Source organism: Mirounga angustirostris, unplaced genomic scaffold (genome assembly GCF_029215605.1).
Source record: "Mirounga angustirostris isolate CCGP_5_RB_7025 unplaced genomic scaffold, mMirAng1.0.hap1 SCAF_2, whole genome shotgun sequence".
Classification (NCBI taxonomy): Eukaryota; Metazoa; Chordata; class Mammalia; order Carnivora; family Phocidae; genus Mirounga; species Mirounga angustirostris.
In genome coordinates this window covers 182,686,191-182,701,717 of record NW_026991710.1, presented here as the reverse complement: position 1 = coordinate 182,701,717, position 15,527 = coordinate 182,686,191, and the positions used below count along the sequence as shown (strand labels likewise).

Here is a 15,527-nt window from a genome sequence, read left to right as displayed (position 1 = left end):
ATTCTCTGACACTGCAGCTCTGGGCACACAGGCTGTTGTGTTTGTAGCTCTCTGCACATTGGCTTCATCTTGTGTGATGGTAAAAAGCAGACCCTTCTGACTGAGGAAGGGTTAACATGCCAAGATCTTTCTTCACAGGCACGCTTTGGTCTTAATTTATTATGCTTTTGATTATTATTCAGAGTGGCTTAAACCATTCAGCCAAGGAAAGAATAATGTGTAAGATATTTTTATTTGATATTATATGCTAAAACCCCACACAAACTCCTACACAGAAAAATAAGTAACATAACAAAATAAAGCCCATTGTAAGAAGAGGTGCTGTTTCCCACCTGTCATGGATTCCATCTTGTCTGGCCTTTGCAGACTTATCAATACTGACCTCCAGCAGCTGTCTCCTTTTGATTCCTGACCACAGAAATGTCCTCCAGGTCTACTGATGATATATTCATGCAACAAACATGTGTACCTCATACATGCATGGTGCCAAAATAGCAAAAATAGATGCATAGTCAAATGAGACATGGGGGAAGATGGTGTTATTAAGAGGGTCTCTTGTGGTGAATTATGATAAATGTTTTGATGGGAAGAAGCACAGGGATCCAAGAAGACACAGAAGAGGTAGGAGGGAGCACTGCTCCATATCATCTCACTTTTGTATCAAAATATGACAGTTTGATACCTGTCCTCTGGCCATCTTTGCAATCTCTTCTTGGTGAGCCAAACTGCTCAAATAAGTGGTCACTTTGGTCCTCAGGGACTCTACCTTATTAGCCATGTTCATTTCAATGGCTCTTCATCTTGCACAGATTTCCCATGCACATCATTTTTGTTCCTAACTAACCAAATAATTAAGATTAATGGTTTTCTCCTTCAAGTCTCTGTGAAGAAAATTTCTTTTTTTTTTTTAATGCTTTTTTCATCTCTGAATAATCTCCTGCAAGTCACTCCCTCTTAGAAGCCATTCTTACCTATCGTTTTATCTGACTTTACGGTCTATGAATCCCCCCAGTTATGCCTTGTCACACTTGATGATGCACTGACCACATTCTATAGTAATTGTTTGTTTATAAGTCTTCCTCCTCTAGCAGACTGAAAACTCTCTGAAGACAGGAACTGTTTCTATTCCCAGGACCAACATAATCTCTAACAAAGAGTAAGCATTTAATAAGAGTTTTTTTATTTTTTTATTTTTTAGTAAGGGTTTTCTAAAGTGAAAATATGCTTTAACAATCCCAATGGACTTAGATAAGCAATTATTTGCTTCAGGATGCATAAAATCAAAACCATCGTCTCTGTGGTTTTGATCCTGTATTTCAATGGCCCTGAGCCCTAGGCTCAATGACATATCTGAAAAAAAGAAAAACGTGTTACACTTAGAGTCTAAAAGTAATTGCGTATCTCTAGAAAGACATTTTTACCCTTAGTATGACTAGCATACATTCACATCTACAGTGAAGCTTGGAGTAGCAGGGCAGAACTAACATCCCAACAGCTTACCCCCAGGTCAGTTTGTTACTCCTTGCCAATGCATTAGGGTGTATCTATGTATTAGGATGCATGACTTGACCAATAGTATTTTCATGAAATTTGTATAATTAGATTCTTCTGGAGGTGATTAAAAATACCATTTGGAAACCTCAATTAAGCAACACACACGACAAATACATGCCAAGTCTCTTGTCTAATTCATCATTCAGTTATTGAGGTCTGTGATATACAGTTGTCTCTGAATACCTGGCTGGGAGTTTCTTCAAGGCAGGAACTTGTCCTTCATCTCTGTGTATATACTCTATCAGTTTGCACAGTTCGTGGCACATAGAAGGTTTTCAGTATATGAAACATGTGCACTTCATATTTTGTATTATGAACCCAAAGCTCTCAGTTTAAAGTTGTTTTAAACAGTGAAGTCCCAAACAATCCAAAAAATAAAACATTACTTCTTTTTCTAAAAGAAATGTGGAAAAGCATGCTTGTACCCTTGCAGAGGTTCTTAACCTTCTGTGTGTGCTTTGGGGGGTGGAAGCCAACTGTGGCAAATAAATCACCCAGAGCAGGTTTCTCAAAGTGCATACACTCAGACCCTATCTCAGTCTTACTGTGCGAGACCTCAAGTAGGGTGAGGATGGAGGCTCAGGAATGGTTAACTAATGGATAGTATTTAAATGTTTCCCTTGTGGGTGCCTGGGTGGCTCAGCTGGTTGGGCGACTGCCTTCGGCTCAGATCATGATCCCGGAATCCTGGGATCGAGTCCCACGTCAGGCTCCCAGCTCAGTGGGGAGCCTGCTTCTCCCATCTCACGGTGTTTCTCTCTCTCTCAAATAATAAATAAATGAATGAATGAATGAATGAATGAATGAATGAATAAAATCTTTTAAAAAAATAAAGGTTTCCCTTGTAACTTCATCCTGTCTACTCCCTTCTTTATCCTCCCTTTTTTCCCTTCTATTCCACCATGGATCCACTGACTATACTAAAATACATAATCCTTATAACATTTGGATTTTAAAATGTATAAGGAAGACAAGGATGCCATCCAGAATTAAGGGCTATGCACCAAATAAAGAAAATTCTATTTGGTGTTTGTATTTCAGACACCCTTTTCATTAGGCAAAAAATCACCGAAGATACAACGGGAAGCTGGACTATGCTCTCCCCTTTGATTCTCAATTCATGATTTAATAGAGTGCTTCCTGCATAGATGTAGAGCACAGTCTCCTGATTCATTAGCAATAATGGAATGAGCAGCCATTAATTAGAGAGAGAGATTAGTTTAAATAAAAGGGGATTAAATTTAGATTCACTTATTATCCCTTGCATTGTTGATACTATTGAACCCTGTTGTGAGTGGATAAGAACAAGAGAATTGGTGATTGTGCAGAATATGAATCAATTAACAAACACATTATATGCCTGCTCTGTGCAAGTATTGCTCTGTTTAAGAAATAAAGATAAGACATGATAGAACAGAATACACATACACATAGAGATGAAGACAGACAGAGAGAAAAAGATGACAGAAATTGAGAAAGAGAGAGATCCAGACTCTACTTTTTTCTTCCTTGATTACAGAACTTTATTTTTTTTCTTTTAACGGAGGTGTAACCTCTCTCCCTAAACACAGAGTCAATGTAGAATCATTTTTCTTTTCTGCCTTAAAAAAAAAAATCAATGAGGTCCCTGGGGCAGTTTTCAAAGTATTACATTTTACCCAATTAAAATTGCTTTCAGGGGCACCTGACTGGTTCAGTTGGTAGAGCATGTGACTCTTGATCTTGGGGCTGTAAATTCGAGCCCCCCATTGGGTGTGGAGATTACTTAAAAATAAAATCTTAAAAAAAATTTCTTGCATACAGCATAGCAAAATGGTCCCCAACCATATTAGACCAAGGTCCCCTTTAAAAAAAAAAGTAACATCCCAATTACTGACCTAAAATGAAATCCTTAGATAATATAACCTACCTAAACACCTAATTTATTAAAAATCTTTGAATTACTAAATAGTTTAAATTAGTAGAAACCCCCAAAAAATCAAACATTGGTAGTATGCTAGTGAACATACATGCTTTCCAAATTAAAAATAATAATATAATGCCATAATAATAATAATATAGGAGATAAAAGCGAGTAAAGGATAAAGAGAATTTTAAAGCTAAATAGTATGTATTTTAATTTTCCTGATTATTTTCCTTTTTTACATAAGATGGGTAATTTTTAGATTATCTCATCTTAAAGTGCTGAATAGATTATCTCTTTTAAAAGAAATGCTTTCATGTAATCATTACTAGACAATCAGATCATCACAGTTTCTGCATCAGTGATTCTTAACCTTCACTGGGACACAAATTCCTTTAATCATCTGATGGACATTTTCCTAAGAAAAATGCACAAATGCACAAAAGCTCCTATTCACAAATGTTTCTTATGTTCCATGACTCCAGGAATCTATGATCCAGATTAAGATCCCTCTGGTATCCCAATGACAAAAATGTCAGCATCACTTTCAAATGTAAATGTATTAGCCTCACTATCCATCTCTAGATGCTAGTTGTCTCAGGTGTTTAAATTAACCTGTAAAGGTTTAATTTATGCTTTAATAATAATAATAAATTTTAATAATTTTTAAGAAATTAGTCACCTAGAGTCCATATTTTTAAAAACCATTATAAAAATATGATAATTTCATAAGCATACCAAGATACCATAACTTCTTCTCATCGTGGTTCTCTTTGCACAAAACTGGAGTAGAAGCAGATTTCTTTTTGTACATCTTTTCCTCAACTGTGAGAACTTCAGGCAAATATATGTTAGTCCAATCTAAAATGCCACTATGTCCTATCAATGAATAGTTCTACAAATGGAAGAGAGTTGTGAATCATTCACCTTCACCTTCATTCTCCCTATTACCACTCACCCAGTTGGCTATATAGCTTTAACTTTCATTTCACTTCATTTTTGTATTTTACTATATGTTTATTTTTAACTAGCACTTACATAAGGCTTATCAGATGCCAGGCACTGTTCCAAGCACTTTAGCAATATTAACTCACATAATTTCTTCTCACGACTTTATCAGATAATTGTAATGATTATTTTCATTCTACAGATGAAGCAACTGAGGTACAGTTAGAGAGGTAGTTCTACAAAAGCTGTGATTGAAGCCCAACTTGTCTGGCTCCAGAGTCACTCATTAAAATCAATTCGTTTTCTTTCTTTTTTTTTTTTCATCGTGTGTGTGTTTTCATACAATGCCTATGTGGACCCCACACTATTGACCAGGATGGGAATTCGGTTGCTAACTGTTAAAACACAGGAACTAACATGCTGCACTATAGAGAGATCCATTTTCATCTTGGACCTAAACATGAAACCATCTTCCTGCCAAACAGGATTCAAAATGCCAATCCAATCACCACAGAAAAGAAAATGTTCCTGGGGACTAAGAAGATGCAGATACCGGAGAGAACGCAGGCCAAAAGCCCTTAAGTGAGAGCAGAGAGAACTGCAGCAGCAAAAGCTCAGATGGAAGGACATTTACAAACAGATTTGAAAAAAGTTCCTATGGAAGTAAGCTGATTAAAAAGACTCAAGACTTTCAAGCACTGCTTTGAATATGTACAGAAGCAATAGCCTTCCCTTGAGGCTTGACTGATTTGCTGCAGTGTCGTAAAGATACAAAAAAAATACCAGTTAACGTGTTACCATCTTCTTTTCTTGAGAAGAACTGAGAAAGCACATTCAGGAGAGTGGGATCCTCTTGCAGTGCATTTTAGATTGGACTAACATATATTTGCCTGAAGTTCTCACAGTTGAGGAAAAGATGTACAAAAAGAAATCTGCTTCTACTCCAGTTTTGTGCAAAGAGAACCACGATGAGAATATGCAAATAGACTCAGCGAGTTGTTAATATTAAGACACCTGTACATGCTTGAAACTCCAATATTGGATTCAAGCAAGCGTAGGAGAGTAGAGATACGTAGGCTGTAGAAATAAGAACTTACAGAAGAATTATTTTCCCATAGTCCTCTAATTTCCCTTCCTCCTCCCTCAACACCCATATCAACAATGCCTTACCAATGTCATAAATTCACCTCAAGATTAAAAAGAAATGGAAATTGAATTGTCTGGGGTTTTTTAATAATAATAATTTTTTAATAATAATTTCCAATCTCCTACACAAACTTCCACTTCCCCCATTAAAAAAAAAGAATAATAAAAATCCACAAGGAGAGCAAATATAAACACACATAACCTATACCTTTGACACGACGAAGAAACCAGTGTGATCTTCAAATTACCTGTAATTCTGTCAGAGTAACTGCTGCCCACCCAATGCCACAAGTCTTCCCTTGTGGGTGCCTGGGTGGCTCAGCTGGTTGGGCGACTGCCTTCGGCTCAGATCATGATCCCACCCAATGCCACCCAATGCCACAAGTCTTCATGAAAAAAAAAAAAAATAGAGCAAAGTGATGCTCTCAGACAAAGCACAGACAATGCCACTCTCAGAAGGAGAAAGTCCAATATCAAGTGCCAAAAGATAGATACTTCACAGCACCAGTGACAGGGAAGGAGCTTGAAAATCTGCAGGATTAAAAGTGTCAGGCTAGCACCGCATTTGAAGGAGAGTTAGATACATGGAGAAGAGGTGGTACCCCTTGGAAATAAAGCAGTGAAGAAAAGAAGAAAATAAAGGAAATTTTCATATCTGCAGAAACAAAAGAGAAGCAACACCAACCCTCCCAAACTCCTACACAACTGTCCATTAAGAAAACTGCTCAGAAGAAGGCAGAACTGATCAACAAGAACATATTGAACTAAAAATCTTATAAGGCAAAATAAATAGAAGAAAAGACTGCATCCACATAAAACTATTGTAAAAAATTAGAAAGGTAAATCAACCCATTTCTGCTGGTAGCTGCCATCCCTCACTAAACACACACACACACACACGAGTAAAACTAATACAACACTCTAAAGTGAATTAAATATCCTCAAACAAGCATTTGGTAATAAGAAAAAACACTTTCAAAACAAAATCAAGAAGAGGAAAGGGCAAAAAAACTCACCACAGGGTAGATTGTAAAATGGGAACTTGGCAAACAAAGATTTCTCCTTTGTCAACGAGATCCCTCTTGCCCCAGAGGGCGAATGGAAGGCAGAAGGTGAAAAAAGGAAACTGCTCCTTCCTATTTGCTTCTAGTCTGGCCAGCGTTGCTCACAAACGGCCCTTAACTTAGGCAGCAGCAGTTACTACCAATAACACCGGTTCCCATTTCGGGCTTCTTTTCACACTTCCAGAACCAGGTTCCATGTGTGTCGTCAAAGATACCAGCAGTAGTTGGGCACTGACCCCTCATCAGGGGTCTGTGTCTCATTTCAGGGGATGTCTCCTCCAGCTTCGGGGTTCTGATACTTGCACAAATTCTTTCCTTTGTTTGCTCAGCCCTAGAGGTGGTATCTCCAATTACTCTGAATTACTTTAGTATTCCCTCTTTATCCTAATTATTTCTCTATATCAAATTCTCCCTATTAAAAGAGTTAGTATGGTTTCTGTTCCCCTAGCTGGACCCAGAGTAACACACCATATACGACTTTTAGCTCTTATGTAACCAAAAACATATTTTGAAGGGTACTAAAAATGAACTCTATTGGTATATTTACAGTTTCCCTAAAATTGCTATTTCAGTGTCAGCCCTCTAAAACTAAAAAAAATAAATAAATTTTAAAAGCTTTATTCCTTGTTTTTATGTCCATAACTTTAAAATGTCCAGAAATCAACATCAATATTTGGCATAGTACTATCCAGCTGTTCACGCATGAAAACTTGAGAGATGAATTTTTGGAAGAAACTCTGACCAGATACACTAGTAAGTCAATATGGGAATGGCCTGAGCCCACCAACCCAGAGTCCCAAATGACCCATAAACTTTGGAGCGTACTCTTAGGAGTGGATTGAAAGAACATTCTCAAAAAATAAGTGAGAAACACAGACTAATCAGACATCAAATGTGGAATGTGCATTTATTTAATTAACAAATATTCCTTGTGGGTCAGACACTGTTTTCAAGAGAACAAGACAGACAAATTGTCTACCCTCAAGGCACTTACATGCTAGGGGAAAAGATTCACAAATTAAATATGGATGTTACATAGTAAGTTAGAATGAATGAATGAATGAATGAATGAATGAATGAATGAATAAATAAATAAAATCTTTTTTTTTAAAAAAAAGGATATTTTAGTCCCTAATTAAAATATTACCCAGATATCCCCTCTGTGAAATCCTGTGTATTTGACAGGTGTTTATTCATACAACCATTACCAAAGGCAGAGAGTCCTTGGATTCCATTCCACACTTAAGCTTCAGAGTCAACTGTTTTCTGTTAACCACTCAGGAAAGTTTGGGGTAAAGAGGTAAACTCATTGCAAACAGTCACTGTAGACCTTGCTGGCACAGTAGCTGGAGGCTGCAGCAATACCCCCCGAGTCACTGAGTGAAGGAAGAAAGAAAAGGACTTACCTGGCTTTATGTCTCCATATGATGGAATGGTTATGGGATTTAGAGAGAGTCCTGGATGGTGAATCTGAGCTCCATCACTGGGTAAAATCAGAACACTTATATCTTCCTTTCAGGATACTATGGGGATTACATAAAATAATTTATATAAAGCCTATAAAAACACATATGAGAGACTTCAACAAATGTTGATCCCCTACACCACTACTCATCCACCCCAGGCTGGACAACTTTCTCTGGTTTTGTGGGTACAAAGGAAAAAATAAATACATACTGTGAACTGATGGAGAGATGCAAGCTGGCTGTTAAGTTTTAAGCCACCTAAGAGACCACCATATCAGTGATGCTGTTTAAAACCAGTTGAAGGGCTATATACAAAATTCAGCATCTAAATGAGATTAGTTATAATCAATTCAAGTCATAAATAACATTTTTAAGGAGTGGTGAATGGAGAAAGAATCATGGCTAAAGATTACACAGACAGAATAAAGATGGGGTAGTCATACTATATCAATAAATTTTTTAAATAACACAGAAAGACAACCTCCAAGACTACAAAAGGGATCCCTGGACAGAAAAGAGATAGTCTTAGAATAGTATTGATGGAGAAAGGGTAGGCTAGTTGGCAGTGCTATTTATCCAGGGCCTGAGGATGGAAAGGCTGATTAAATAAGGTCTGCCAGCATCAGGGAGAAGAAGCACTCCATAGAAAACCAATCAATCCATCATTGCAATTCTCACAAATAATATGTTCTAGATTTCATAATATTTCCCCCCACTGCCTACAGAGATAACTGTGAGCTGCTTTGTAGATGGTGGGAGGAAGAGATACAAAAGAAATATATATGTGTGCAAATACATTTGCACACATATATATTTTATTAAAGATTTTTTTAGACCAGTTTTAGGTCCACAGCAAAATTGAGAGAAAGGTACAAATATTTCTCAAATACCCCTGCTGTCACACATGTATAGCCTCCTACATTATGAACATCCCCCACCAGAGTGCATATTTGTTACAACTGATGAACCTACATTGACACATCATAATCAGCCAACATCAGTAGTTTCCATTAGAGTTCACTCTTGGTATTGTGCAGTCTTTGGGTTTAGAAAAATGTATAATGACATGCATCTTTCATTACAATATGAGAATAGTTTCACTCACCTCAAAATCTTCTGTGCTCTGCCTATTCACCCCTCCCTTCTCACAACCCCCAGAAACCACTGATTTTACTCTTTTTATAGTCTTGTCTTTTCCAAAATGTCATCCAATTGGAATCATACAGTATGAATCCATCTTAAATAGAGTTATTTTGCTTAGCTAATATGCATTTAAGGTTCTTCCATGTCCTTTCATGGCTTGATAGCTTGTTTATTTTTAGTGCTGAATAATACTCCACTATCTGGATATACATTTTATTTTTCTATTCACCTATTGAAAGACATCTTGGCTACTTCCAAGTTTTGGCAATTACAAATAAAGCTGCTATAAACAATCATGTGTGGATTTTTGTGTGGATGTAAGTTTTTAACTCCTTTGGGTAAATACCAAGGAGTGTGATTACTGGATTACATGGTAAGAGTATATTTAGTTTTATAAGAAACCACCAAATCCTCTTCCAAAGTGGCTGCTCCATTTTGCATTCTCATCAGCAATGTATGAGAGTTTCTGTTGCTTCACATCCTCCTCAGCACTTGTGTGTTGTGAGTAGTTTGGATTTGGGCCATTCAGGTAGGTATGTCCTGCTATCTCGTTTTTGTTTTAATTTGCATTTCCCCGATGACTTACGATGCAGAGAATCGTCTCGAATGCTTTTTTGCCCTATGGATAACTTCTCTGGTGAGGTGTCTGTTAAGGCCTTTGGCCTACATTTTAATTGGGTTCTTCATTTTCTTAATGTTGAATTTTAAGAGTTCTTTGTATATTTTAGAGAATAATCCTTTATCAGCTATGCCTTTTGCAAATATTTTCTCCCAATCTGTGTCTTGTCTTCTCATTGTCTTGAGGTTATCTTTCAAAGAGAAAAAGGTTTCAATTTTAATGAAGTCCAGCTTATCGATTACCTTTTTCATGATCATGCCTTTGCTGTTGTATCTAAAAAGGCATTGCAATACCCAAGGTCATATGGGTTTTCTCCTAAGTTATCTTCTAGGAATTTCATATTTTTATGTTTTTTATGTTTTACATTTAGGTCTATGATTCATTTTGAGTTTATTTTTGTGAGGCATGTAAGGTCTGTGTCTAGATTCATTTTTTTGCATGTGGAGGTCCAGTTTTTCTAGCACCATTTATAGAAAAGATCACTGTGTTTGCTCCATTGTATTGCTTTTGCTCCTTTGTTGACTATATTTATATAGGTCTACTTCTGGGCTCTCTATTCTCTTACATTGATCTGTTTGTCTGCTCTTTCACCAATATCACACTGTCTTGATTACTGAAGCTTTAGTAAGTCTTGAAGTCAGGTAGTGTCAGTTCTCCAAGTTTGTTCTCCTTCAATATTGCATTGGCTATTCTGGCACATATATATTTTTAATTAAAAGTATTGATTTCTCTTAACTCTCCAAATGTTCACATTGAAGGACTTCACAAGAAATATAGGGAGAGATTATAGAGACACATAAAGGAAGGTTATAGTAACTTATCCTTAATATCCCATCATTTATTTTGTAAATGTGAAGTTTTTATTGAGCATAATATTCACCTAGAGAAGTGTACAATTTGTAAGTGGTGCAGCTTAATAAATTTCCACAAACCAAACACATCCAACTAACCAGCACTCTAAACAAAACACAGAGAACCCCAAAAGACTCCCTATGGCTCCTCTCAGTCACTATCCCCAACTAAGGGTAATAACTATCCTGACTCTTGAACACCATAGATTAGTTTTGCCTTTTTCTTATCTTAAAGAAATGGAATCATGCAGTATGCATTCTTATTCTTGCTTCTTATGCTTTACATTATGTTTACAAGACTCATCCATTATGTAACTTGCAGTTGTAGTTTATTCATTCTCATTGCTGTATAGTATTCCAACTTTTAATATCCATTCTACATTGATGGGCATTGAAACTACTCATTGAGTAATTCTAATTTGGTGCTACTAAAATTAGGGTTGTTATGTACATCTTAATAATGCCTTTACATGAACACCTGTATATATTTCTGTTGGGAATATGCCCAGGATTGGAATTCCTGGGTCATAAATATCTTTAGTAAATACTGACAAGTGGTTTTACCCATGTACAATCTCAGGAGCAGTGTATGAGAGTTCTGTTCTACTTTCTAGCTGATACTTAATGTAGTGTCTTTTCTATTTTAGCCTTTCTAGTAGATACCATAGATATTATGTTTAAAAGGAATGCCATTAGAAAAAGTATTTTAGAAATTAAAAATAATATTACTGATTACTGCTTGCGGTGGGTCTAGATACTCACATTTTAACATGAACTCCTATTTGTTTTTGATGCTGATTATCAGGATTGGAGAAATACTGTGCTCTAATTCTATCTAAAGCTACTAAGACTTAAATGTGAGACCTAATGCCTGGGTAAACACTTCTTTTTTCAGGATATTAAATTCTCTCTGAACTGAAAGCAGTGGTAGTCAATCTTTATTTTGTAACAGCAAAATTTCTGTCCAGTTATATTAATTATTGAAAGATTCTTCAATGATGTAGAAAGAGGTATTTAATGACATACTGGGTGGTTCTGCCTTAGAACTTGAGTTTTTTTATATTTGTATCAGCGTTCAGGGTGAGTACATATGCCAAAGGTCAGGCTTATCAAAAGTATAAGTTTATCACTTATCTAATACTGCCTAACAAAGCACCTCAAATCTTACTGACTTCTATTTCTCACAATTGTCTGGACTGGCTGAGTGGTTCATTTGTTTGTTTTTCATGGGTTCATACCGTGTTGGAATTGAGATGGAGTGTTGGCTGGGCCTGGGGTCAGCTGGGACAACTCAGCCTTTCTCTCCATATAGTCTTCCATCCTCAAGAAGGATAGATTGGCTTCCTCACATGGACGCAGCAATGTTCTAAGAAAGAGGAAGAGAAAACTGTAAGGTCTCTTGAGGCTTAGGCTCTTCTACCACATTCTATCAGTCAAAGCAAGTCACAAGATCAGCCCAGAGTCAAAGGGTATGAAATAGATGACACCTCTTAATCAGAAAGCTGCAAAATCACATGGCTGTGTTTTTCAGTCTACCACTGAGGATGAGATTCTGAATATACTAGCACAAAATGAGGGCTAAATAATATACTTGTTAGTATTGTAATTACTACTAAAAAAACATTAAATTTACATTAAAGAAGTCCGTGGTTTCTTAATTATATTTCCCAGCATCAGGAAGGCCTTTTAATGAGTATCTGCCCAATGCTGGCACATATATACAGTCATTATGAGCCAACTACTGTTATCACCCCAAAATCCTAACATTCCATTAGTCACTTGTCTGAACTAGCTTGGTGCCCTTTCTCTTCCTGCCCATTGCCAAGGCCCTAGTCACATTGAAAAAAGATAGCTGGCACTTATTCTAGCATATCCAAAAATCTCCAGTTCCCAATTTCTATTTCTCTCACAACCCTGTTCTCCTTGTCCTGCTATCTTTAGCAGCAATGATATCTCACTGTCTCAAAGTGGCTTTCACATCAGTACCCAGCCTCATGGGATATGATTTTCTTCTTCTTTGATTCCTGCTCCCTTGCCCATCTTTAACCACATCTTGCTGGCTATCCCTCATTTCCATCCTCAAGATGTGGGCTACCCCACTCTACCCCTGCATTTGACCTCAGCCCCCACATCCTCCATCCAGCTCAAGGCTGAGTCAGCATGCCAAGGATGGCTGTTCAGATTCCTCTTCTCTGTGAGGTCAGGTTATAAACACACTCCTCAGAGCCTACTGCAGAGAAATACACACACACAGACACAAACACACACAGCCCAGCAATCCTATAAATGAGGAAGCTATGACTAAAGTCAAGAAAACCAACTCTTTTGGAAGATATTTATGTGAATATAAGTAGTAGAATCTAAATCATAATAGTAATTATAACCAAAAAAATGAGTTTCAAATTTTTTTATGTTTTTGTTTATTCCTTCAGAAGTACTGAACAATCATGATTACTGGTAGTCATGGTGAACCCTCAAGTTCATTAGATGGGGCAAATTTAATCCAAATGGGAATGAATCTTTAGTGAATTGAGAACAGCACAGGAGAAGAAAAGAAGATGATCCTTTCCCCTATATGAAGGACAGACTGGAAGAGGGGAACATGAAACCTAGTGATTGCCCCATTTCCAACACACTTGGAAAGGGGATCAGTAAAAAGAAATATACCTAAAAATAAGAAGAAACAATAGAACTCAATGAGAAACTGCACCTAAGTGACAAATAAGAGAAACAAGAAAAATTTGAATTTGATGTCACTACCAGTAACCATGTAAAAGTTGGGAAAAGGACAGTACGGAACAAAGTTCTGCTTTTGATGATAATTATGTGAAGATGTCCTTTAGAAAGGAAGAATTTGAGGTAAAAAATAAATAAATAAATAAAATAAGAAGCAACCAGACTTAAAAAAAAAAAAATAGATCTAGCAGTCTATTGTTATAGGAGACAGAAGATTGTACAAATATATTTCATAGTTTAAATAAACATCTAAAAACACTATTATTCAGATGAACACGAATTTCAGGGCATGTTAACACTCTTCCTCCTCTCCACAATTAGTTCCTGGAAAGTTCCCGTCAGACCTTAATTTTGAGCAAAGTACATATACATTGAATTAACAGAAAAGGAAACCACTGAAATAGAACTAATGAAAAATGGTATCAATCATTTTACTATGTTTTCAAAATGTCTGAAATGATATTAAGAGAAAGTTAAAAGTGGCAATTGGCCATTAATCAACCTAAAACTCCTTCTGATGTCTTTAGGGGAATCTTAACTCTGGGCAAGCTAGAAAAGGGCAGCAAGTTTTGCATTCAATATCCAACACAGCAAATTTGATCATACTTATCCTTCACCTATGCATTCCCAAATACTGGGATTGACATTTGTCTTAGTCTATTCAGCCTGCTATAACGATATTACAGTCTGCGTACCTTAAAAATAACAGAAATTTCTTTTTTAAACTTCTGGAGGCTGAGAAGTCCAAGACCAAGGTGCTGGCAGATTCAGTGTCTGGTGAGGGACCCCCTTCCAAGTTCATAGATGGTTATCTCCTTCCTGTGTCCTCACATGGCAGAAGGTACAAGGGAACCTTCTGGGGTTTCTTTTATAAGGTCACTAATCCCTTTCATCTCCCAAAGAACTCCCTTGCAAATACCTTCACGTTGGGCACTGGGTTTCAGCATATAAAATGGGGGGGGGCATAGATATTCAGTCTATATCAACACTGTTACACAGAAGGTAGGCATGAAAGGAACTTTGCCTCATGTGACAGAGAAAATGATGCTCAGAACAATGTCATTTTTGCCCAAGACACGTAGGCAAATTTAAATCATTGTTTAATATTCAACAGAACAAATGTCTTCCTTTTTTCTTTATCTACAATCATGAACTGTAAGTAGAGTCTTAGATCACTGCAAATAAAGCAACAAACACAAAAATCTATTTAATGTGCCTTCTAGCACTGAAGTTAGAGGTTATAGTAGCACAAGTCTTGGAGCTAGGAGATTAAGCTCTACAGTGAGGTGCTGAAAATCAGAGTATTTGCCAGAGTGCACAGGTAGGTATGTTACATCCTACTCCTGGCTTCCATACTTTCAGATATCATGTGAAGATCCCAGTCCCACATCTTTCCCCTGAGGGAAACACAAATGGTCCAGGGTGGACACAAGAAACCTAAAAAAACCAGTGAGGCAGAAGAATGCCAATGTTCTCCCATGGAGCATTGGTATGGTCTCACTTCACTCCAGCTAGCTACTCTGCCTTCTCTACTTTTTATCACCTCCCTCAAAAGAGCCATGAAGTTTAATATTACCCTCATAGAAACTTCCATGTGGTATAAGACAGAAATTTGAAATTAATTTTGTAATTTAAAAATAGGCCAAATTTAGGAATTAAGCAATCTAGTCTTGTACTTCTCAAGTCAAACTGTGAGAAAAAACTAGATTTGGGAGTCTGTTGGTTATTTGTTTTGTTTTGATTTCCTAATCCCTTGTAGATCAACATTTTTAAAAGCTACAATAAAAATGAATTACTAAAATGGATCACATCCTTTTATGTCATTGCAACATAAAATTCCTCTACTTGTTTCTAAGTGTTTGCTGCCTGGATTTATCCCTATCTGGGAACCGTCCCCAGACCACTCTTTGAATAGCACTGCTCTAACCCAAAGATGTATGGTTAGGAGATGCAGGGCAGATAACTGTGACACGGCTCAGCCAGGACATGCCCAGTGCTTTGGCCAGGGGATACTTACTTGTTCACACTGGATTCCAAATGGGTGGCCCCTGTGGCACAAATATAGAGCTAGTCAAGTGTTCATGGTATGATCTATCA

General features: G+C 37.0%; 1 long non-coding RNA gene across 1 annotated transcript in view; it reads right to left on the bottom strand.

Moving 5' to 3' along the window:
- LOC135363452 (uncharacterized) overlaps window positions 1-15,527 on the bottom strand; it is a 262,888-nt gene that overhangs the window by 100,372 nt on the left and 146,989 nt on the right. The window contains exon 2 of the long non-coding RNA XR_010409132.1: window positions 11,933-12,060. This is a non-coding gene — a long non-coding RNA (uncharacterized LOC135363452). The remainder of the gene's footprint in view (window positions 1-11,932; window positions 12,061-15,527) is intronic.